Source organism: Thalassophryne amazonica, chromosome 11 (genome assembly GCF_902500255.1).
Source record: "Thalassophryne amazonica chromosome 11, fThaAma1.1, whole genome shotgun sequence".
NCBI lineage: Eukaryota > Metazoa > Chordata > Actinopteri > Batrachoidiformes > Batrachoididae > Thalassophryne > Thalassophryne amazonica.
In genome coordinates this window covers 4,484,234-4,507,968 of record NC_047113.1, presented here as the reverse complement: position 1 = coordinate 4,507,968, position 23,735 = coordinate 4,484,234, and the positions used below count along the sequence as shown (strand labels likewise).

The 23,735-nt window shown below is 44.4% G+C and overlaps 1 protein-coding gene across 2 annotated transcripts in view; it reads left to right on the top strand.

The window, feature by feature from the left end:
* cab39l1 (calcium binding protein 39, like 1) overlaps nucleotides 1-23,735 on the top strand; it is a 115,857-nt gene that overhangs the window by 18,936 nt on the left and 73,186 nt on the right. The gene's annotated exons all lie outside the window — the stretch shown is intronic.

Here is a 23,735-nt window from a genome sequence, read left to right as displayed (position 1 = left end):
TTTCAATCTATTTGCACTTATTTTAATGGCTCTGTACCGTCTGCCTGATGGCAGCAGCTCAAACAGAGAGTGTCCAGGGTGGGATGAGTCCTTTAAGATGGTGTTGGCTTTCCTGAGACAGTAAGAGCCGTGAAGGTCCTCCAGTGTGGGTAGAGGGCACCCAGTGGTCTTCTCTGCCATTTTGCTTCTAAATCAGAACCAGCGTGTCCACAATCAGTGTAGAGAAATGACCATTTAATTTTTCCCGTTACACACTCTCAGAAACAGCGTAACGGCCCAACTGCAGCCTAATATTTTCAGGCACACTATTATAACGCTGGCAAGAAGCGTGTGTACACATCTAACCAAAAAGTTAGCTTTGATAACAGTTAATCCGTTAAGTTAAAAGTTATCTTTTATAACACTAAACTGATAAACCCCTAAAAAATTTAGTGGAAATTACAGATAAAAGCTAAACTGATAACTTTCAGTATTGACTTCAGCATGCTAGCAACTACTGACACATCAGAGAGCCAGCGCTTCTGTCTTAGATCAGCCTTCTTTCAGCAAAAGAAACCCGGTGACCAAAGAGAAAGAGGGAGAGGGAGAATTACGTCTGTCGTTTTATAAAGTGAAAATACCAGCTATATGTTTTAGTTTTAAAGTAATGCACTAATTTTGAAGGTTTAGCATTTAGACACACATGCCACAGTGCATTATGGGTAAATTAGTTTCCTGATAGACATGAGTGGTTAGTTGGTTGGTATAACACACACAATTTACTGAAACGTGGTGGGTTTTACAAATAAATCTGTTTGTAAATATGTTTTTTTTTTCATTTGTAAAAAAAAGGCAATTTGAAAACTGAAAATTCTGTTTGTTAAGTGGATTCAGGACTTTCAGCAAATTCGCCCTATTGAGATATCCCATAATCCTTTGCGTGCCAAAGCGTTGTTGCAGTCTAAACAGCATAGAGAATCCACATGACAGCAGTTGTAAATGAACATTATACTACCAAAATGTACATTTTTATGCTTTTCATCATGTTAATAAGAGACTGCTGCATGAGACCCTGAAAACTTGCTAGAACAAATATTCCAAATAATCCGTGGCTGATACATTTAATCTGTGTGGAATTTAATAAACGCAAACCGAATTTCAGATATATGTGTTACTCTGGAACAATAAGCAGGATGCTAAAGAGCAAAATTCGTTTTCTCCCAGAAAGTGAATTTTGTCCTGTTTCCTGCCTGCCGGTATTTTGACCTTGCCTTGTTTTCGACCTCAAGTTTGTCGTTGCCTCTGAATACCACCACACTGTGTATTTTGATCTGTGCTTGTTTTTTGGAACACGCCTCAGCCTCACGTCTGTCTGCTACCTTGCCTCGTTGCTGGACCTCCCGTGTACCAAGCCCCTGCTTGTTGGACTCATTAAACCTTTTTTCTTACACCATCAATCATGTGAGTTTGCAATTGTGTCCACCCCGTTTGAGCCATTACCTCACAGCAAGAAATCTGTGGGATTGCTTCGCGCCTGGTCCTTTCTGTGTGGAGTTTGCCTGCTGTTCGGATGGGTTCCCTCCAGGTGCTCTGGCTTCCTCTCACTTCCAAAGATCTGCAGATTAGGTGAACTGGAAATTTTAAATTGACCGTTTGTTTGTCTGTATGTGGGCCTGTGACGGACTGGCATCCTGTCCAAGGTGTACCCTGCCTCACACCCTATGACTGCTGAGATAGGCAGTTTGTGACCCTTGATTGGAGTAGGCTAGTATAGAAAATGAATGACTGAGAACATTGGTCCACTTTTTTATTGTTGTTGTTGGTTTGTTTTTTGGAGTCACTGAATCTGGATTCAACGATCATGGTAATTAACATTTTCATGTCTGTAAGTCATGATGTTAGGTTTTCCTGATCATTTTTCATAGAACTGTAATAACTATGAACATGATCACAACAGTAGAAAATATGAACACAATTTTCATACCTGACATATCTTAGTACTAAGGGGAAGTGGTGAACTCAAAAGGCTTAAATAGGGCAGATGGTGATTAGGGGAAGACACAGGTGTGGAAGAACAATCTGGCAAACAAAAGGGAGCGGACAGACCCATACCAAACCCTGAACACCAGACAAGAGTGCAGTAAGACAAAAAGCAAAGTGAAAAGGACCCAACTAAAAGATGAACCCAAAGACACAGTAATCTAAATAAAATACCAAAACCAAAGGTGAACAAAACTCAAGACCTAATAAATAAGAAATAAAATAAAGACCCAACACCAAGGATTTAAACCAGGAAACAAATGCAAGAACTGAAAAGGGGATCAACAAGAAAATAAATGCTAAGGCAAAACTAGAACAGAACTCGTGACGAAAGTAATAATAAACAGATAATTCAACATATGACAGAAGATAAACAGGTGATAAAACTTATGTTTATACTATTACAACGAACAGTGGCTGGACGGAACCTAGACACGACTTAAGCATGATGAACAGAAACTAATTGATAAGCAGAAATTAAAACCAGTGACAAAAGTATTACAGATCAGAACTAAACTATGATGAGACTTGACAAATGACTAAAATATAATGACCAGATAAATACAACAGAGAACAAAACATGACCGATATCGCCAATCGAACGCCCCCCGATGATGCAGTTCACTGATTATCACCTCGTTTCTGCTTCAAACTGCCTCCAGTCATCATCTGTCTCAGCGACAGATATCTGAAGCTTTTGTACAACAGTCATTTCCACATAAATTCAGCATTATTTCATAATAAAAGGCAGCGGAAATGATCTGAGCGCCGTGGCTAAAGGAGCTGCTAGCTGATGCATTCACTGCTTGTCGGTTATTTTAAAGCATCACAGAATTTCGTTGAGTTTCTGCTTAAAAAAGCCTTGTTTCTGCTTAAAACTGACTATAGAATGATTTAAAAGGTTTTACCTTTATCATCTGATGGTTAATAATCCTATTAATCCATTTGATTGCTTTGAGTGAAGAGACTCCGTCTCAGATGTGCTGCTGTGGTCCGAAAAGATGCATGCATAGATGCAAAAGGCGGACCGATTTTTAGGGGCAGACCGTTCGGTCTGCGACACCGGGCAAGAAAGGGGCCAAAACATGACATTATGTTGACATAGTTCTTTTGTTTTGTCTTTTGTGTGTGTGTGTGTGTGTTGCTTTTCTATGTTTGTTGTTTGTTTCTTCTTTATTTGTTTTGTTTATCATGTCTGAAAAAAAACTTTCAATCAATCAATCAAACCCCTGTCCATTCACGAATATGGAGTTGCATTAGGAAGGGTATCCAGCATAAAACTAGTGCCAAATATCCAGATCCACCTCAGATCTGCTGTGGTGACCCCAAGTGAAAACAAGGGAGATGCTGAAGGGACTTACTTTTTACCATAACGTGGTACCAAAAAATACCCAAGAACAAAATGCTTTCATATAGTGAATGAATACATTATACAAATAATGAATGTTTATGAGTTCAATGGTACGAATATTTCATGAGGTGAAAGCTGGAACAAACCATTCAATGAGGCGAAGCAGAGTTGAATGGTATGTTCCAGCTTCCACCGAATTAAATATTTGTTCCATTGAAAGAATGTAAAAACATTCATTATTTGTTTTATATTTTGGCCAAAATAGATCCTTGTCATTTGATATTTTATTAATTTATAAACAACAGAAAAGGGACTTACATTTTGTGTTCTACTGCTGCTAAAATCCAAATTGTGACGTGTAGTCTGGTGATGCTGTGCACTGACTTCGGACTTTCATAAAAAAAAAAAAAGACTTCATGTAGTTCCTCAGTCCAACCAGAAATCATGTCAGCTTTTCATCTGAACAGCCCTTCATGCATCCAGACAGCTTACAGCGGAGTGGATTTTTATTGTGTGTGTGTGTGTGTGTGTGTGTGTGTGTGTGTGTGTGTGTGTGTGTGTGTGTGTGTGTGTGTGTGTGTGTTACAAGAAGTAGCACTGTTAGCTCACTCAAATCATCTCTCGCTTGTGTCGTTGTCCGGCGTGCACACGCTCTCACACAACCAGGCTGACGGTCATGCGTGCATGTATTACAAAAAAAAAGACTGTGTACTTGGTCAGTGCAGTGAAAAAAAAACACTTCAGAAATTAGTCCAGCTTTTCATTCTAACTTCCTGCTAACAGCCTCCAGACGGCTTACAGCGCAGTGGATTTGTTTTGTGTGCGCGCAAAACAAATGGGGGACTGTAACAAAATGTAGGTCTCATATTTCAGGACGTGTCTGTAAAAGTAAGTCCCTTCGGCTGCTCCCTTGTTTGCACTTGGGGTCGCCACAGCAAATCCACGGTGGATCTGCATGTTGAATTGGCACAAGTTTTACGCCGGATGCCCTTCCTGACGCAACTCCACATTACATGGAGAAATGTGGTAGGGGTGGGATTTGAACCCGGAACCTTCTGAACTGAAACCAAGCGCATTAACCACTTGGCCACCACCCCTGCTCATTTCAGGACGTGTCTGTAAATAATGAAATCTTCTGAACAAATTTCAACTGATTCCATCATCTGTGCACTGCGACAAAAAAAAAAACTGCATTTGCAGACGTGTTATGTGGGCCGCTGAAGAGGAGGTACTGCTGGCCCACCACCAGAGGGCGCCCTGCCTGAAGTGCGGGCTTCAGGCACGAGAGGGCGTCAGAGCAACCGGGAGTGACAGCTGTCACTCATCAACAGCACCAGCTGTCACTCATCACCATAAAAGCCGGGCAGCAACTCCACCTCGCTGCCGAGATATCATCTACTACTTAGGTAATATTCTCTGCTGTATCCCTACTGTGACTTACGTCTGTTCTGTTTTGCAGCCGTTTTTCCTGTGGTGCACTCTGCTGGGTTGGCGTGTAGTGAGAGAAGCGACGTCTTCGCCTCTCACTCCATCCAGATAAGTGGTAACAGGAGCTGCTAGTGTGTTCCTACTTCAGAGGTGGAGGTGCTCCCTCCCCGAGGAACTGTATCTGTCAGAGGATTTACTGGGTGTGTATTCACACACCCACCATTAACTGTCTCTGCTTCCTGCCAGCAGTACCAGGTCTGACAGCTGGAGACGGTGGCCACCTGGAGATTCAGGACTTGTCGGCTCCGGTGTTCTTCAGATCTGTTGGCGGTGGAAGCCGTGTTGGACCCGGCTCTTCTCTGGACGGACGTTTTCTATCCCCGAGCCTGCCCACACGTCACTTTTCGTATAATTGACTATCTTTCTCAAACTGCATTTGTCTGTATTTCGTTGTGCACAATTTGCCACATTAAATTGTTATATTTTGGCTTATCCATTGTCCGTTCATTTACGCCCCCTGTTGTGGGTCTGTGCCACTACACTTTCCCAACAGGATATCTCGGCCAACATCATGGATCCCGAGGGGCATCAACCATCGGATGAACCACCAATGGAAACGCTAGGTGCACAGGCGGAGGATGAAGGCTCTCACCGCTCGGGTGGAAGCGCACACACAGGGCGCTGCTGCAGTGCCTCCTCCTGCTGACCGAGTGCCAAATACAGACATTTTGGCACCCCCCCCCCCCGTCCCCTGAAGCATACATAAGTCCTCCGGAGCCGTACGGAGGTTGTGTCGAGACGTGTGCAGACTTCTTAATGCAGTGTTCACTCGTCTTTTCACAGCGTCCCGTCATGTACGCGTCAGATGCAAGCCGGGTGGCTTATGTAATAAATCTGCTTCGAGGAGAGGCACGCGCCTGGGCTACGGCGCTCTGGGAGCAGAATTCACGGCTCCTAACAACATATGCTGGGTTTGTGCGGGAGTTCAAGCAAGTGTTTGATCACCCCAATAGAGGCGAGACTGCTTCGAACATGCTGCTGTCAATGAGACAGGGCCGTCGGAGTGCAGCCGAGTATGCAGTCGACTTCCGCATCTCGGCAGCGAGGTCCGGCTGGAATACTGTTGCACTCTGCGGTGCCTTCGTAAACGGACTGTCTCTGGTCCTGAAGGAGCATCTGCTGGCTAAGGACGAACCGCGGGATTTTGACGGGCTTATCGACCTGGTTATACGGTTAGACAACCGACTAGAAGAACATCGTCGGGAGCGGGGCGAAGGGTGTGGCCGGGCACGAGCCGTCCCTCTTCCTTCCGGGTCCGAAAGGGTGCTGCCGTCCCCACGCTCCATAGCAAGAGAGCTCCATGTGGCAACAGCTCCCCCTGCTGACGAAGCTATGGACACGAGCAGGGCCAAAGTCAAATCAGATGACAGACAACGGAGGCTGGCCCGCGGGTTGTGTTTTTTCTGTGGCTCGAGTGAGCACATACAGAGGAATTGCCCCAAGCGGTTAAACTACAACGCCTGCCCTTAGAGACTGGGCTAAGGGTGGGTCATAACACTCACGTGGGGAAACCCCATAAATCCGCACACATCCCAGTCACGATCCTGAGTGGGGATCTAACCCTTCACGCCCCAGCACTGGTGGACACGGGGTCGGAAGGGAATCTGCTGGATAGCAGATGGGCAAAGGAAGTTGGGCTCTCTCTAGTGGCCCTACCTTCACCATTGAAGGTACGGGCACTAGATGGCACCCTTCTCCCATTAATCACACACCAGACACAGCCTGTCACATTGGTTATGTCTGGGAATCACAGGGAGGAGATTGTTTTATGTAACACCTTCTACCTCCAGAGTGATTTTGGGATTTTCATGGATGGTAAAGCACAATCCCCGGATAGATTGGCCATCTGGGGGTGTGACGCAGTGGAGCGAAACCTGCCACCGGGAATGTTTAGGATCCTCGGTTCCACCCGGTGTGACAGCAAATGAGGAGGTCAAAGTTCCCCCCAATCTGACGGCGGTGCCTGAGGAGTACCACGATCTTGCTGACGTCTTTAGCAAAGATCTGGCACTCACTCTCCCCCCGCACCGGCCATATGATTGCGCCATTGATTTGATCCCGGGCGTTGAGTACCCGTCCAGCAGGCTGTACAACCTCTCACGTCCAGAACGCGAATCAGTGGAGACCTACATCCGGGACTCGTTAGCTGCCGGGTTGATCCGGAACTCCACCTCCCCGATGGGTGCAGGTTTCTTTTTTGTGGGCAAGAAGGACGGCGGACTCCGTCCATGCATCGATTACAGAGGGCTGAACGAAATTATGGTTCGCAACCGATACCCGTTACCTCTGTTGGATTCGGTGTTCACGCCCCTGCATGGAGCCCAAATATTCTCTAAATTGGATCTTAGGAATGCGTACCACCTGGTTCGGATCCGGAAGGGAGACGAGTGGAAGACGGCATTTAACACCCCCTTAGGTCACTTTGAGTATCTGGTCATGCCGTTCGGCCTCACCAATGTGCCCGCGACGTTCCAAGCTTTGGTTAATGACGTCTTGCGGGACTTCCTGCATCGGTTTGTCTTTGTATATCTTGACGATATACTCATCTTCTCCCCGGATCCTGAGACCCATGTCCAGCATGTACGTCAGGTCCTGCAGCGGTTGCTGGAGAACCGGCTGTTTGTAAAGGGCGAGAAGTGCGAGTTCCACCACACTTCTTTGTCCTTCCTGGGGTTCATAATCTCCTCCAACTCCATCGCCCCTCATCCGGCCAAGGTTGCGGCGGTGAGAGACTGGCCCCAACCAACAAGCCGTAGGAAGCTGCAACAGTTCCTCGGCTTTGCAAATTTCTACAGGAGGTTCATTAAGGATTACAGTCAGGTAGTTAGTCCCTTGACAGCCCTGACCTCCTCCAAAGTCCCCTTCACCTGGTCGGATCGGTGCGAAGCCGCGTTTAGGGAGTTGAAACGCCGGTTCTCTACTGCGCCAGTTCTGGTGCAGCCCGGTCCTAACAGCCAGTTTATAGTTGAAGTGGATGCCTCTGACTCAGGGATTGGAGCCGTGCTGTCCCAGAGCAGGGAGTCCGATAAGGTCCTCCACCCCTGTGCCTATTTTTCCCGCAGGTTGACCCCGGCTGAGCGAAACTATGACGTGGGCAATCGAGAACTCCTTGCGGTGAAAGAAGCTCTTGAGGAGTGGAGACACCTGTTGGAGGGAGCTGCGGTTCCATTCACGGTTTTCACGGACCATCGGAACCTGGAGTACATCTGGACCGCCAAGCGTCTGAACCCCAGGCAAGCCCGCTGGTCATTGTTCTTCGGGCGTTTTGACTTCCAAATCACCTACCGCCCCGGGACTAAGAACCAAAGATCTGACGCCTTGTCCCGGGTTCACGAAGAGGAGGTCAAAACCGAGCTGTCAGATCCCACGGAAACCATCATCCCCAAGTCCACTGTTGTGGCCACCCTCACCTGGGACGTGGAGAAGACTGTCCGGGAGGCCCTGGCAGCTCTCCTGTCACCCAGGGGTGCGAAGAACCGTGACAGTGGTCCGACAGCGCTTCTGGTGGGCGTCTATGGAAGCCGATGTCCGGGAGTATGTCCAGGCCTGCACCACCTGCGCCAGGGGAAAAGCCGACCACCAACGGGCACAGGGACTCCTTCAGCCGTAACCTGTGCCTCACCGCCCCTGGTCCCACATCGGCCTGGACTTCGTCACGGGCCTCCCGCCGTCCCAGGGCATGACCACCATCTTCACGATAGTGGACCGGTTCTCCAAGGCGGCCCACTTCATGGCTCTCCCGAAGCTCCCGACGGCCCAGGAGACAGCAGACCTCCTGGTCCGCCATGTCGTACGTCTGCATGGGATTCCATCTGACGTTGTCACCGACCGTGGTCCCCAGTTCTCCTCGCAAGTCTGGAGGAGTTTCTGCAGGGAACTGGGGGCCACCGTAAGCCTCTCGTCCGGGTATCATCCCCAGACGAACGACCAACTAGGAGTTGGAGCAGGCTCTCCGCTGCGTGACCTCCGCGCACCCGACGGCCTGGAGCAACCATCTGGCCTGGATCGAGTACGCTCACAATAGCCAAATTTCATCTGCCACCGGCCTCTCCCCATTTGAGGTATGTTTGGGGTACCAGCCCCCATTGTTTCCGCTCGTGGAGGGAGAGGTCGGGGTGCCCTCAATGCAGGCCCACCTCAGAAGGTGCCGTCGGGTGTGGCGTACTGCCAGCTCTGCCCTGCTGAAAGCCCGGATGAGGGCCAAGGCCCATGCAGACCGCTGGCGTTCCCCAGCCCCTGTATACCAGCCCGGGCAGGAGGTTTGGCTATCCTCCAAAGACATCCCACTGCAAGTGGAATCCCGCAAACTCCAGGACAGATTTATTGGACCATTTCCCATCCTCAAAGTCCTCAGTCCGGCTGCAGTGAAGCTGAAGCTTCCAGCTTCACTGCGGATCCATCCTGTCTTTCATGTGTCACGGATCAAGCCCTACCACACTTCACCACTCTGCACCCCCGGACCGGCGCCGCCTCCTGCCCGGATCATTGACGGAGAGCCAGCATGGACAGTACGCTGGCTCCTGGACGTCCGTCGGAAGGGCCGGGGGTTCCAGTACTTGGTGGACTGGGAGGGGTATGGACCTGAGGAACGCTCCTGGGTGAAGAGGAGCTTCATCCTGGACCCGGCCCTCCTGGCCGACTTCTACACCCGACACCCCGACAAGCCTGGGCGCCCGTTGAGGGGGGGGTCCTGTTATGTGGGCCACTGAAGAGGAGGTACTGCTGGCCCACCACCAGAGGGCGCCCTGCCTGAAGTGCGGGCTTCAGGCACGAGAGGGCGTCGGAGCAACCGGGAGTGACAGCTGTCACTCATCAACAGCACCAGCTGTCACTCATCATCACCACATCACCATAAAAGCCGGGCAGCAACTCCACCTCGCTGCCAAGATATCATCTACTACTTAGGTAATATTCTCTGCTGTATCCCTACTGTGACTTACGTCTGATCTGTTTTGCAGCCGTTTTTCCTGTGGTGCACTCTGCTGGGTTGGCGTGTAGTGAGAGAAGCGATGTCTTCGCCTCTCACTCCATCCAGATAAGTGGTAACAGGAGCTGCTAGTGTGTTCCTACTTCAGAGGTGGATGTGCTCCCTCCCGGAGGAACTGTATCTGTGTGTGAGGATTTACTGGGTGTGTATCCACACACCCACCATTAACTGTCTCTGCTTCATGCCAGCAGTACCAGGTCTGACAGCTGGAGACGGTGGCCACCTGGAGATTCAGGACTTGTCGGCTCCGGTGTTCTTCAGATCCGTTGGCGGTGGAAGCCGTGTGGGACCCGGCTCTTCTCTGGATGGACGTCTTCTATCCTCGAGCCTGCCCACACGTCACTTTTCGTATAATTGACTGTCATTCTCAAACTGCATTTGTCTGTATTCCGTTGTGCACAATTTGCAACATTAAATTGTTATATTTTGGCTTATCCATTGTCCGTTCATTTACGCCCCCTGTTGTGGGTCCGTGTCACTACACTTTCCCAACACATCAAATCAAATCAAAATCAGTTTTATTTATATAGCGCCAAATCACAACAAACAGTTGCCCCAAGGCGCCTTATATTGTAAGGCAAGGCCATACAATAATTACGGAAAAACCCCAATGGTCAAAACGACCCCCTGTGAGCAAGCACTTGGCAACAGTGGGAAGGAAAAACTCCCTTTTAACAGGAAGAAACCTCCAGCAGAACCAGGCTCAGGGAGGGGCAGTCTTCTGCTGGGACTGGTTGGGGCTGAGGGAGAGAACCAGGAAAAAGACATGCTGTGGAGGGGAGCAGAGATCAGTCACTAATGATTAAATGCAGAGTGGTGCATACAGAGCAAAAAGAGAAAGAAACACTCAGTGCATCATGGGAACCCCCCAGCAGTCTAAGTCTATAGCAGCATAACTAAGGGATGGTTCAGGGTCACCTGATCCAGCCCTAACTATAAGCTTTAGCGAAAAGGAAAGTTTTAAGCCTAATCTTAAAAGTAGAGAGGGTGTCTGTCTCCCTGATCTGAATTGGGAGCTGGTTCCACAAGAGAGGAGCCTGAAAGCTGAAGGCTCTGCCTCCCATTCTACTCTTACAAACCCTAGGAACTACAAGTAAGCCTGCAGTCTGAGAGCGAAGCGCTCTATTGGGGTGATATGGTACTACGAGGTCCCTAAGATAAGATGGGACCTGATTATTCAAAACCATATAAGTAAGAAGAAGAATTTTAAATTCTATTCTAGAATTAACAGGAAGCCAATGAAGAGAGGCCAATATGGGTGAGATATACTCTCCTAGTCCCTGTTAGAACTCTAGCTGCAGCATTTTGAATTAACTGAAGGCTTTTCAGGGAACTTTTAGGACAACCTGATAATAATGAATTACAATAGTCCAGCCTAGAGGAAATAAATGCATGAATTAGTTTTTCAGTATCACTCTGAGACAAGACCTTTCTAATTTTAGAGATATTGCGCAAATGCAAAAAAGCAGTCCTACATATTTGTTTAATATGCGCATTGAATGACATATCCTGATCAAATATGACTCCAAGATTTCTCACAGTATTACTAGAGGTCAGGGTAATGCCATCCAGAGTAAGGATCTGGTTAGACACCATGTTTCTAAGATTTGTGGGGCCAAGTACAATAACTTCAGTTTGATCTGAGTTTAAAAGCAGGAAATTAGAGGTCATCCATGTCTTTATGTCTGTAAGACAATCCTGCAGTTTAGCTAATTGGTGTGTGTCCTCTGGCTTCATGGATAGATAAAGCTGGGTATCATCTGCGTAACAATGAAAATTTAAGCAATGCCGTGTAATAATACTGCCTAAGGGAAACGTATAAAGTGAATAAAATTGGTCCTAGCACAGAACCTTCTGGAACTCCATAATTAACCTTAGTCTGTGAAGAAGATTCCCCATTTACATGAACAAATTGTAATCTATTAGATAAATATGATTAAAACCACCGCAGCACAGTGCCTTTAATACCTATGGCATGCTCTAATCTCTGTAATAAAATTTTATGGTCAACAGTATCAAAAGCCACACTGAGGTCTAACAGAACAAGCACAGAGATGAGTCCACTGTCTGAGGCCATAACATCATTTGTAACCTTCACTAATGCTGTTTCTGTACTATGATGAATTCTAAAACCTGTGGTACATAGCCAACTAATAAAGATAGATTGATCATATTTAAGATCGAAGCATTAATTAATGGTAGGGCTTCCTTGAACAGCCTGGTAGGAATGGGGTCTAATAGACATGTTGATGGTTTGGAGGAAGTAACTAATGAAAATAACTCAGACAGAACAATTGGAGAGAAAGAGTCTAGCCAAATACCAGCATCACTGAAAGCAGCCAAAGATAACGATACATCTTTGGGATGGTTATGAGTAATTTTTTCTCTAATAGTTAAAATTTTATTAGCAAAGAAAGTCATGAAGTCATTACTAGTTAAAGTTAAAGGAATACTCGGGTCAATAGAGCTCTGACTCTTTGTCAGCCTGGCTACAGTGCTGAAAAGAAACTTGGGGTTGTTCTTATTTTCTTCAATTAGTGATGAGTAGTAAGATGTCCTAGCTTTACGGAGGGCTTTTTTTTATAGAGCAACAGACTCTTTTTCCAGGCTAAGTGAAGATCTTCTAAATTAGTGAGACGCCATTTCCTCTCCACCTTACGGGTTATCTGCTTTAAGCTGCGAGTTTGTGAGTTATACCACGGAGTCAGGCACTTCTGATTCAAAGCTCTCTTTTTCAGAGGAGCTACAGCATCCAAAGTTGTCCTCAATGAGAATGTAAAACTATTGACGAGATACTCTATCTCACTTACAGAGTTTAGGTAGCTACTCTGCACTGTGTTGGTATATGGCATTAGAGAACATAAAGAAGGAATCATATCCTTAAACCTAGTTACAGCGCTTTCTGAAAGACATCTAGTGTAATGAAACTTATTCCCCACTGCTGGGTAGTCCATCAGAGTAAATGTACGAGGTCTCTTAGATAATAAACCGACCCTTTTATTTTTTTTTTAACTATATGGATTTGAATGACATGCGATTACACCAATCATGCTTGAACCCTCGTGCGCATGCGTGAGTTTTTTCACGTGTGTCGGTGACGTCATTTCCCTGTGGACAGGCCTTGAGTGAGATGTGGTCCCGCCCTCTCGGCTGAATTCCTTTGTTTCACACGCTGCTCGAGACGGCGCGCGTTGCTTTATCAAAAATTTTTCTGGACCTGTGAGGAATATCCGAGTGGACACTATTCGAGAAATTAAGCTGGTTTTCTGTGAAAAGTTTAACGGCTGATGAGAGATTATGGGGTGTTTCTGTCGGTGTAAGGACTTCCCACGGAGCGGGACGTCGCGCAGCGCTCCCAGGCGACGTTGTCTGGCTGTTTCGATCTGAAATCATCCTAATTTAAGGTTCTGTTGACCCAGGACGTCGTGAGAGAACAGAGAAGATTCAGAAGAGGCCGGCATGAGGAGTTTATGTGGACATTCCACTGTTAAAGGTCATTTTGTAATGAAAGAACGTGCGCGCAAATTCGCCGAGTCGTTTCCGTGACGACGACGCAAATCTGTGTGCGCCGCGACCAGAAAAACACCTCCGTGTTGAAGACCATTTGTAAAATTCAGGCGGCTTTTGATGGCTTTCAACAAGTGAGTAACTGAGAAATTGTTTAACAGCTTGGGCATGTTCCAACTTGCCCGTTAAGATTTCCAACGGAGGTGTTTTTCCTGCCGCGACCCCCCGTGGTCGGGTCCAGCCCGACATGCGACTCTGCCCGCACGTTCTTTCATTACAAAATGACCGTTAACAATGGAATGTCCGAATAAACTCCTCATGCCGACTTCTTCTGAAAGTTCTCTGTTCTCTGACGACTTACTGGGTCAACAGAGCCTGAAATGTGGAAGTTTTCAACTTGAAACGGCGAGACGCTGCCGCCTCGAAGCGCAGATCGCCGTCAGGCGCCGTGGACCGTCCTTAAAGCGACAGTTACAGACCAAAATCTCTCATCAGCCGTTAAAATTTTTACCGAAAACCAGCTGAATTTATTGAATGGTGTCCACTCAGTTGTGCCTTACAGTTTTGAAAAAATTTTTATCAAACAAAGCAACAGTCTCTGAGCCATTCCTAAACAATGAAAAAAATCGACGAGCGTGTGGACGACTCCTCACTCAAAAACTGCCCACAGGCGAATGACGTAACCGACAGGCGTGAAAAAACTCTCGCATGCCCACGAGGGTTCAAGCATGTCTGATGTAATCACACGTGATTCAAATCCATATGGTTTTTGAAAAAATAATAAGGTCGGATACTTTTCTAATAGACCTCGTAAATGTTATTAAGAAATGATCAGACAGAAGGGAGTTTTCAGGGAATACTGTTAAGTCTTCAATTTCCATACCATAAGTCAGAACAAGATCTAAGATATGATTAAAGTGGTGGGTGGACTCATTTACATTTTGAGCAAAGCCAATTGAGTCTAATAATAGATTAAATGCAGTGTTGAGGCTGTCATTCTCAGCATCTGTGTGGATGTTAAAATCGCCCACTATAATTATCTTATCTGAGCTAAGCACTAAGTCAGACAAAAGGTCTGAAAATTCACAGAGAAACTCACAGTAACGACCAGGTGGACGATAGATAATAACAAATAAAACTGGTTTTTGGGACTTCCAGTTTGGATGGACAAGACTAAGAGTCAATCTTTCAAATGAATTAAAGCTCTGTCTGGGTTTTTGATTAATTAATAAGCTGGAATGGAAGATTGCTGCTAATCCTCCGCCTCGGCCCGTGCTACGAGCGTTCTGGCAGTTAGTGTGACTCGGGGGTGTTGACTCATTTAAACTAACATATTCATCCTGCTGTAACCAGGTTTCTGTAAGGCAGAATAAATCAATATGTTGATCAATTATTATATCATTTACTAACAGGGACTTAGAAGAGAGAGACCCAATGTTTAATAGACCACATTTAACTGTTTTAGTCTGTGGTGCAGTTGAAGGTGCTATATTATTTTTTCTTTTTGAATTTTTATGCTTAAATAGATTTTTACTGGTTATTGGTGGTCTGGGAGCAGGCACCGTCTCTACGGGGATGGGGTAATGAGGGGATGGCAGGGGGAGAGAAGCTGCAGAGAGGTGTGTAAGACTACAACTCTGCTTCCTGGTCCCAACCCTAGATAGTCACGGTTTGGAGGATTTAAGAAAATTGGCCAGATTTCTAGAAATGAGAGCTGCTCCATCCAAAGTGGGATGGATGTCGTCTCTCCTAACAAGACCAGGTTTTCCCCAGAAGCTTTGCCAATTATCTATGAAGCCCACCTCATTTTTTGGACACCACTCAGACAGACAGCAATTCAAGGAGAACATGCGGCTAAACATGTCACTCCCGGTCCGATTGGGGCCGGGAGTGACACAAAAGTATCAACTTCAATCAACTTTTTTCTTGTATAGCGCCAAATCACAACAAACAGTTGCCCCAAGGCGCTCCACATTGCAAGGCAAGGCCATACAATAATTATGAAACACAGTCTACGTCTAAAGCAACATAACCAAGGGATGGTCCAGGGTCACCCGATCCAGCCCTAACTATAAGCCTTAGCGAAAAGGAAAGTTTTAAGCCTAATCTTAAAAGTAGAGAGGGTATCTGTCTCCCTGATCTGAATTGGGAGCTGGTTCCACAGGAGAGGAGCCTGAAAGCTGAAGGCTCTGCCTCCCATTCTACTCTTACAAACCCTAGGAACTACAAGTAAGCCCGCAGTCTGAGAGCGAAGCGCTCTAATGGGGTAATATGGTACTACGAGGTCCCTAAGATAAGATGGGACCTGATTATTCAAAACCTTATAAGTAAGAAGAAGAATTTTAAATTCTATTCTAGCATTAACAGGAAGCCAATGAAGAGAGGCCAACACGGGTGAGATATGCTCTCTCCTGCTAGTCCCCGTCAGTACTCTAGCTGCAGCATTCTGAACCAACTGAAGGCTTTTTAGGGAACTTTTAGGACAACCTGATAATAATGAATTACAATAGTCCAGCCTAGAGGAAATAAATGCATGAATTAGTTTTTCAGCATCACTCTGAGACAAGACCTTTCTGATTTTAGAGATATTGCGTAAATGCAAAAAGGCAGTCCTACATATTTGTTTAATATGCGCTTTGAATGACATATCCTGATCAAAAATAACTCCAAGATTTCTCACAGTATTACTAGAGATCAGGGAAATGCCATCCAGAGTAACGATCTGGTTAGACACCATGCTTCTAAGATTTGTGGGGCCAAGTACAATAACTTCAGTTTTATCTGAGTTTAAAAGCAGGAAATTAGAGGTCATCCATGTCTTTATGTCTGTAAGACAATCCTGCAGTTTAGCTAATTGGTGCGTATCCTCTGGCTTCATGGATAGATAAAGCTGGGTATCATCTGCGTAACAATGAAAATTTAAGCAATACCGTCTAATAATACTGCCCAAGGGAAGCATGTATAAAGTGAATAAAATTGGTCCTAGCACAGAACCTTGTGGAACTCCATAATTAACTTTAGTCTGTGAAGAAGATTCCCCATTTACATGAACAAACTGTAATCTATTAGACAAATATGATTCAAACCACCGCAGCGCAATGCCTTTAATACCTATGACATGCTCTAATCTCTGTAATAAAATTTTATGGTCAACAGTATCAAAAGCAGCACTGAGGTCCAACAGAACAAGCACAGAGATGAGTCCACTGTCCGAAGCCATAAGAAGATCATTTGTAACCTTCACTAATGCTGTTTCTGTACTATGATGAATTCTAAAACCTGACTGAAACTCTTCAAATAGACCATTCCTCTGCAGGTGATCAGTTAGCTGTTTTACAACTACCCTCTCAAGAATCTTTGAGAGAAAAGGAAGGTTGGAGATTGGCCTATAATTAGCTAAGATAGCTGGGTCAAGTGATGGCTTTTTAAGTAATGGTTTAATTACTGCCACCTTAAAGGCCTGTGGTACATAACCAACTAACAAAGATAGATTGATCATATTTAAGATTGAAGCATTAAATAATGGTAGGACTTCCTTGAGCAGCCTGGCAGGAATGGGGTCTAATAAGCATGTTGATGGTTTGGATGAAGTAACTAATGAAAATAACTCAGACAGAACAATCGGAGAGAAAGAGTCTAACCAAATACCGGCATCACTGAAAGCAGCCAAAGATAACGATACATCTTTGGGATGGTTATGAGTAATTTTTTCTCTAATAGTCAAAATTTTGTTAGCAAAGAAAGTCATGAAGTCATTACTAGTTAAAGTTAATGGAATACTCAGCTCAATAGAGCTCTGACTCTTTGTCAGCCTGGCTACAGTGCTGAAAAGAAACCTGGGGTTGTTCTTATTTTCTTCAATTAGTGATGAGTAGAAAGATGTCCTAGCTTCACGAAGGGCTTTCTTATAGAGCAACAAACTCTTTTTCCAGGCTAAGTGAAGATCTTCTAAATTAGTGAGACGCCATTTCCTCTCCAACTTACGGGTTATCTGCTTTAAGCTACGAGTTTGTGAGTTATACCACGGAGTCAGACACTTCTGATTTAAAGCTCTCTTTTTCAGAGGAGCTACAGCATCCAAAGTTGTCTTCAATGAGGATGTAAAACTATTGACAAGATACTCTAACTCCCTTACAGAGTTTAGGTAGCTACTCTGCTCTGTGTTGGTATATGACATTAGAGAACATAAAGAAGGAATCATATCCTTAAACCTAGTTACAGCAGCTTTCTGAAAGACTTCTAGTGTAATGAAACTTATTCCCCACTGCAGGGTAGTCCATCAGGGTAAATGTAAATGTTATTAAAAAATGATCAGACAAAAGGGAGTTTTCAGGGAATACTGTTAAGTCTTCTATTTCCATACCATAAGTCAGAACAAGATCTAAAATATGATTAAAGTGGTGGGTGGACTCATTTACTTTTTGAGCAAAGCCGATAGAGTCTAATAATAGATTAAATGCAGTGTTGAGGCTGTCATTCTCAGCATCTGTGTGGATGTTAAAATCGCCCACTATAATTATCTTATCTGAGCTAAGCACTAAGTCAGACAAAAGGTCTGAAAATTCACAGAGAAACTCACAGTAACGACCAGGTGGACGATAGATAATAACAAATAAAACTGGTTTTTGGGACTTCCAATTTGGATGGACAAGACTAAGAGACAAGCTTTCAAATGAATTAAAGCTCTGTCTAGGTTTTTGATTAATTAATAAGCTGGAATGGAAGATTGCTGCTAATCCTCCGCCCCGGCCCGTGCTACGAGCGTTCTGACAGTTAGTGTGACTCGGGGGTGTTGACTCATTTAAACTAACATATTCATCCTGCTGTAACCAAGTTTCTGTTAGGCAGAATAAATCAATACGTTGATCAATTATTATATCATTTACCAACAGGGACTTAGAAGAAAGAGACCTAATGTTTAATAGACCACATTTAACTGTTTTAGTCTGTGGTGCAATTGAAGGTGCTATATTATTTTTTCTTTTTGAATTTTTATGCTTAAATAGATTTTTGCTAGTTGTTGGTGGTCTGGGAGCAGGCACCGTCTCTACGGGGATGGGGTAATAGGGGGATGGCAGGGGGAGAGAAGCTGCAGAGAGGTGTATAAGACCACAGCTCTGCCTCCTGGTCCCAACGCTAGACAGTCACAGTTTGGAGGATCCCAAAAAATTGGCCAGATTTCTAGAAATGAGAGCTGCTCCCTCTAAAGTGGGATGGATGCCGTCTCTCCTAACAAGACCAGGTTTTCCCCAGAAGCTTTGCCAATTATCAATGAAGCCCACCTCATTTTTTGGACACCACTCAGACAGCCAGCAATTCAAGGAGAACATGCGGCTAAACATGTCACTCCCGGTCTGATTGGGGAGGGGCCCAGAGAAAACAACAGAGTCCGACATTGTTTTTGCAAAGTTACACACCGATTCAATGTTAATTTTAGTGACCTCCGATTGGCGTAACCGAGTGTCATTACTGCCGACGTGAATTACAATCTTACCAAATTTACGCTTAGCCTTAGCCAGCAATTTCAAATGTCCTTCGATGTCGCCTGCTCTGGCCCCCGGAAGACAATTGACAATGGTTGCTGGTGTCGCTAACTTCACATTTCTCAAAACAGAGTCGCCAATAACCAGAGTTTGATCCTCGGCGAGTGTATCGTCGAGTGGGGAAAAACGGTTAGAGATGTGAACGGGTTGACAGTGTACACGGGGCTTCTGTTTAGGGCTACGCTTCCTCCTCACAGTCACCCAGTCAGCCTGCCTTCCCGACTGCACGGGGTCTGCCAGGGGGGAACTAACGGCGGCTAAGCTACCTTGGTCCGCACCGACTACAGGGGCCTGGCTAGCTGTAGAATTTTCCACGGTGCGGAGCCGAGTCTCCAATTCGCCCAGCCTGGCCTCCAAAGCTACGAATAAGCTGCACTTATTACAAGTACCGTTACTGCTAAAAGAGGCCGAGGAATAACTAAACATTTCACACCCAGAGCAGAAAAGTACGGGAGAGACAGGAGAAGCCGCCATGCTAAAACGGCTAAGAGCTAGTAGCTACGCTAAGCTAGCGGATTCCCAAACAGGGAATCCGACACTAGACAGGCTGTGGAGCAGCACAGGCAACGCACGACAACAGTGCTAAAATAAAATAAAAATCCACTAGACAGGCTGTGGAGCAGCACAGGTAACGCACGACAACAGTGCTAAAAAATAAAATAAAAATAAAAATCCACTGGACAGGCTGTGGAGCAGCACAGGCAACGCACGACAACAGTGCTAAAACAAAATAAAAATCCACTGGACAGGCTGTGGAGCAGCACAGGTAACGCACGACAACAGCGCTAAAAAATAAAATAAAAATAAAAATCCACTGGACAGGCTGTGGAGCAGCACAGGTAACGCACGACAACAGTGCTAAATCAAAATCCACTGGACAGGCTGTGGAGCAGCACAGGTAACGCACGACAACAGTGCTAAAACAAAATAAAAATCCACTAGACAGGCTGTGGAGCAGCACAGGTAACGCACAACAACAGTGCTAAAAATAAAATAAAATAAAAATAAAAATCCACTGGACAGGCTGTGGAGCAGCACAGGCAACGCACGACAACAGTGCTAAAACAAAATAAAAATCCACTAGACAGGCTGTGGAGCAGCACAGGTAACGCACGACAACAGCGCTAAATAAAAATCCACTGGACAGGCTGTGGAGCAGCACAGGTAACGCACGACAACAGCGCCAAAAAAAAAATAAAATCAAAATCCACTGGACAGGCTGTGGAGCAGCACAGGTAACGCACGACAACAGTGGTAAAAAATAAAATAAAAATCCACTGGACAGGCTGTGGAGCAGCACAGGTAACGCACGACAACAGTGCTAAAAAATAAAATAAAAATCCACTGGACAGGCTGTGGAGCAGCACAGGTAACGCACGACAACAGTGGTAAAAAATAAAATAAAAATCCACTGGACAGGCTGTGGAGCAGCACAGGTAACGCACGACAACAGTGCTAAAAAAAATAAAATCAAAATCAAAATCCACTGGACAGGCTGTGGAGCAGCACAGGTAACGCACGACAACAGTGCCAAAAAATAAAATAAAAATCCACTGGACAGGCTGTGGAGCAGCACAGGTAACGCACAACAACAGTGCCAAAAAACAAAACAAAAATCCACTGAACAGGCTGTGGAGCAGCGCAGGTAACACACGACAACAGTGGTAAAAAATAAAAATCCACTGGACAGGCTGTGGAACAGCACAGGTAACGCACGACAACAGTGCTAAAAATAAAATTAAAAATCCACTGGACAGGCTGTGGAGCAGCACAGGCAACGCACGACAACAGCGCTAAAAAAAAAAAAAAAATCCACTGAACAGGCTGTGGAGCAGCACAGGTAACGCACGACAACAGTGCTAAAAAAAAAAAAAAAAATCCACTGAACAGGCTGTGGAGCAGCACAGGTAACACACGACAACAGTGCTAAAAAATAAAATAAAAATCCACTGAACAGGCTGTGGAGCAGCACAGGTAACACATGACAACAGTGCTAAAAAAAAAATAAAAATCCACTGAACAGGCTGTGGAGCAGCACAGGTAACACACGACAACAGTGCTAAAAAATAAAATAAAAATCCACTGAACAGGCTGTGGAGCAGCACAGGTAACACACGACAACAGTGCTAAAAAAAAAATAAAAATCCACTGAACAGGCTGTGGAGCAGCACAGGTAACACACGACAACAGTGCTAAAAAATAAAATAAAAATCCACTGAACAGGCTGTGGAGCAGCACAGGTAACACACGACAACAGTGCTAAAAAATAAAATAAAAATCCACTGAACAGGCTGTGGAGCAGCACAGGTAACACACGAAGTATGTACACAAAAGCACAGGGTGGGCTGCATGATATTTTCAGCAAGATGTGGGATTTCATATAGTCTTTGTTGTTACTATGTGCAGTGGTGGGCACAGATAACCAAAAAGTTAACTTCGATAACAGATAATCAGATAACTGAAAAGTTATCTTCGATAAAGATAAAACAATAAACCACCCAAAAATGTATCGGAAGTTACAGATAACCGATAACAGATAAATTCCAATATTAACTTTGACACATCTACAACTAATAAAACACATTTAATAGCTTATAATAATATTAAAAATAACAACAGACCCCAACAATGAGACCACACTTTTCTTTCAACATTTGGCCCCTGCTGGAAGCTCTTGTTTACTACAGCGCTCCCAGCACAGAGGCACTCCGAGAGCAGCCATAAAGCCAACTCTCTATCAATTACAACGCTCCGGTCAGGCGCAGGTCTCGAAAAATAAAGTCATGCTGACTTATGGTTTTGATTATAAATAACATTAATACTGATAGAATAACTCCATTAATGTCAATTATGGCATTTGTACAAAGTTAAAATATAACATATATCTTTTAATGTTGAATAATGCACTAATTCTGAGGTTTTGTAACAAACATGCAGATCGCAAAGGATTCTGGGTAAAAGTGCCTCTGCTAAACACTGGCTGAGTCTCTCTTTTTGGAGCGAGGCGGAGGGGAAGGCGAAGGGCTACAAATCCCTCCGTTCGGAGGGGTAGGAGGAGCTTACTGCTGTCTCTGAAAAAACAAACATGGCGCCGAAAGAGCCGCACAAATGAAGTGACTTTCATTACAAATTACGCTGTTTAGAAAGTTATAACTTGCCAAAAAACTTTACAGGCAGTTGTCTATGACAGCAACGTGTATGCAGCTGGATGCATGTTGCGTATGTTGTCGTTCTGAAGAATATCGTAACGTCGCTCGTGCGCTGCGTTATAATGCATATGCACACGAACGATATGATAAGACACTTTTATATCTCACAATGGAGAAAATCACGATAAAGTGTAAGCACGTTAATTTGTATGTTCATAAATCTTTGGATAATATCAATCCCTGCTGTTGGATTTCAATGTCTGTAACTTGTGTGTATTTTGTAAACAAACTGAGCCCTGAACACACTCATCTAATAAGCTTTCAGGCAGGAAATGAAAAGTTTCATCAATGGGAATAAGTTGGAAAATATATACACACACATGTATATGTGTAACACATAACCTGACGTCCTAATGGACTGATATTATTTGTCAAGGAAATTTCTAAAGGAAATAAGGCTGGATGCAAAAAAATGGGAGAATTTAAAAAATAAGGTTGTAATTCCATTAAAAAAGTGAAACTTGTATAATGTATACATTCATTGCACACAAAAAAGCCATTTGCAAAGCCAAAAAGTTGATTTGACAATCATCTGACATAACCGGGGTCAAAATAAATAGAACACTGCTATCTACTGGTTTCCACACGCTTAGTGAACACTACTGACCAGTAGATGGCAGTAGAGGCCTTGAAAACAAAATTCCAGATACAGTAATCCCTGTCTGCTACATTTAAAATGCGTGGAATTTAACAAACGCAAATAAAACCAACATCTATAAACGCAGAGAATATATTCAAGAGAGTTTTAGGCACTAGAGTTTAATGCTGTTGTCCGTGGAGCCTGAACAGAGTGTCTGAAATGCATTTGTCCTGTCGTGAGGACCTGAGATTACATCATCCTACCCAAAATGCATTGCGGGTCACAAGATGTGCTCACAAAACCTTAAAAATTAGCACATTACTTTAAAACTAAAACCTATATCTGATATTTTCACTTAATAAAACTTCAGACATGACAGTAATTTTAAATAACTTGTCCAAAATTAGTTTGGTTAAAATTTGAACCATAAGTTAAAAATGTATGCCTCTGGATGACTTGGGTGATATCGCCAGCGTATCAGTATGGTGTTAAAGGAAATGTTTTGTTTTTTTTCCTTTTGGGGCTGTTTCTCCTTTGTCTGCAGAGGATTGAGATGCTTTTTATATAAGCGGCTCTCTTCTGTTTGCAAATGTTATAGCTGTGCGTTTGTTACAAAACTTTTAACAGGTGAGTGCTAAACTAATTTTAAAAGTGCTTGTCGCTGTTCTGCTTTGTTTATTTTGTTTATCGGTTTAAAAGTTATCTGACAACGATTAATCGGAAGATAATTGGTCCGATAATGGTTTTAAAGTTATCTAAAAAGATAATCCGATAAAGAAAACATTATCTTCGATAATTATCTGTTATCGGATTATCGGAAGTGTGCCCACCACTGACTATGTGTAACAACAACATCATCGCTTGCTGTTAAAACACATCACGAGTAACACTGCAATGGCTATTTTTTTTACCAATTTAGCAATTGTTAGTATGAGCCTATGCCAAAAAAAAGTCATGATTAGCTGATCATAACAGAGTAGATGCAAGTACATTATGGTCCTGAAGATATTTGTTAATAAAACTTATGTCATTATAATGTGAAGTTCACGTA